Source organism: Anopheles darlingi, chromosome X (assembly GCF_943734745.1).
Source record: "Anopheles darlingi chromosome X, idAnoDarlMG_H_01, whole genome shotgun sequence".
Taxonomy (NCBI): Eukaryota; Metazoa; Arthropoda; class Insecta; order Diptera; family Culicidae; genus Anopheles; species Anopheles darlingi.
Genome location: NC_064873.1, coordinates 8967918 through 8970417, shown reverse-complemented (window position 1 = coordinate 8970417; position 2500 = coordinate 8967918).

The following is a 2500-nucleotide window of genomic DNA, read 5'->3' as shown; positions in this document are numbered from 1 at the left end:
AGCACGTGGACAGAGAGCACTTGAGAACATCGAGAATGAGGGAGGAGAGAGAGAGAGAGAGCATTGAGTCAACCAGAAACAACATACGGAGGAGATACAAACGGAATTCAGACGTACTGAAAAGCACCTACAACAGTATCCTCACCAGCGGAAGCGGACTTAATTGCACGCACGCACCCACCCCAAACACAAGCATGCCTTGCGGTTTTTGTTTGTTGGTCGTTTGTAAGCCCCGTGCGGTGGGTTTTAAACGGAAGAGGTCTAAAAATCGACACCAGTAAGAGTCTCGCGCACGCGCACGCACCATATACACAAACACTCATTGAATCTTGACGCGAACACCAACATGACAACAACGACACGAAAAATATCAAAACGGGGGTTTATAGAACAGACTGATGAGTGAAGAAACGGGGACGGGGAATGGTAGAGGTAAGGAGAGAGAGAGAGATGGGAGGTTGGTAGTGAAGTGGATGATGTGTGTGTGTACTATTCAACATACATATTTTACCAAACCAGCCCCGAACCGAGCTGTCGAGTCTAAGTAATACAGTTTATACAAAACGAGACAGAAACAGAGAGAGAAAGAGAGAGAGAGAGAGAGAGAGAGAGAGAGCGAAGGAGAGAAAGAGAGTGGGCGGTGGTGAGGAGTGGGACTAGGAGGATGGGTGCAGCGTTAGAATGAATTGCAAATTGACACAAACATACTTGACAAAACCACAGACAAACACGTCGCACACCCGTACATACCAGAACACATACACACATTCGCCCTTCCTCCCCGCTCCACCCCCGCACACACAAACACATTCACTTTGCTCACGCACAAATCCACACACACACACACACGCATCCGAACATACTGACATTAACGCATTTGAAACAGTGGCGTAAAGCAAAGGACATGATGTGTTTGTCCAGCTTCTGCTAAGCGGCGACACGGATAACGCGCACTAGTTATTCCTATCGAGGCAACAGCCACAGAGGTTCTGCCATGCCATACCTTGCTCCTCCTTCTACCCTCCTTTTCCCCCTCTGTGCTGTTCACGTTAGCAGTGCAACAGCAACAAGCGGACATGTAGCTATAGGTTCTCTTTGGTTAAATTGTGTGTGTGTGTGTGTGTGTGTGTGTGTGCTTGCCTGTGCGTTTGTGTGTAGACACGCTCTTGTGTCTGTGTGATAAGCGAAAGGAGCTCTCGCGCAAAAGAGAGAGAGAGAGAGAGAGAGAGAGAGAGAGAGAGAGAGAGAGAGAAAGAGAGAGAGAGAAAGAGAGAGAGAGATAGAGAAATAGAATTGGAATCGTTTCTAGTAGAAGCGTCTTCTTCTGGCGCCTCTTTCCCGATTGTACGCACACGTCATCATCAGGGACTCGGCTCAGACTGGGCGAAGCTTAAGCCTCCGGTTTAGCTGCCTCTTTTACCCTCTTTCCTCTCCCCCCCCCTCTCCCCGTTCCCCGCCCCTGCTCAACCTTCCCATTTCTTACTGTTACCCGAGTTTCGCTAAATTGATTATGCGCTGAACTATGACTCATATGAACATCGACAATACGCGATCACGAGATTGCACAACTCTCCTGCCACGCCTTCCACCAACCCCAGTCCCGTTCGCTCCCATTTCTCCATTTCTCCAACAGCGACGACAACATACTAGAAATCAACGCAAACACATTAATAGACGCAAGGAGCGACGAGCGTAGAGTACTTCATCTTTGCCTGGCTATACAGTGGGTTAGATACGATTATGCGTATTATCCGAGTTTCCGTGCGTGTATGTGTGCGCGTGTGTGTGCGTGCGTGCGTGCATGATTGCTCCTAAAACCGATTCGCTAGCAAGCACGCATCCAACTGTCACATCTTTTACTTCGGCGCATACATAGCGCGCACTACGCATACACCCAGACACGCACCAAGCCCAACACACAGACGCAACAATCCTCACGCAGTGGTTAGGGGTTGAGTTTTGATCGCCAAGAGAACTCCTAAAGGCCAAATCGAATTGTATTATGGTTACTACTACTGTCTAAATATCACATCGTACGATTCATCTAGGTTTTTTTTTCTTTTTAAGTTTGGTTGTTTGGTGGTTTAGCTCTCTTTCTCTTTCTCTCTCTTTCTCTCTCTCTCTCTCTCTCTCGCTCTCTCTCTCTCTCTCTCTCGCTCTTACTTTCTATTTCATTCTTTTTTTTTCTCTTCCTCCCATGTTTTGGTTCATCCCGTCACTCTCGGCAGCCTACTTTCGGTCATCCACTCACGCGATTTGCTTATAATGCTAATTATTTTCTTCCTACACTGTTTAAGGAATCGTGCGAGCTCATATACATATATATCCGAGCCCCATCTCCGTATGCGATTTGTATTTGCCTACTGCCCTATGTATATATTCTAGCTTTTCTCTCACATTCTCTTCTGTATATGTATTGTATATGTAAGGACGGGCGAGCCGCGTATGTTTGTTGTTTTCTTCTCTCCTCTTCTTGTTATTTATGATGCTTCCATTTCCA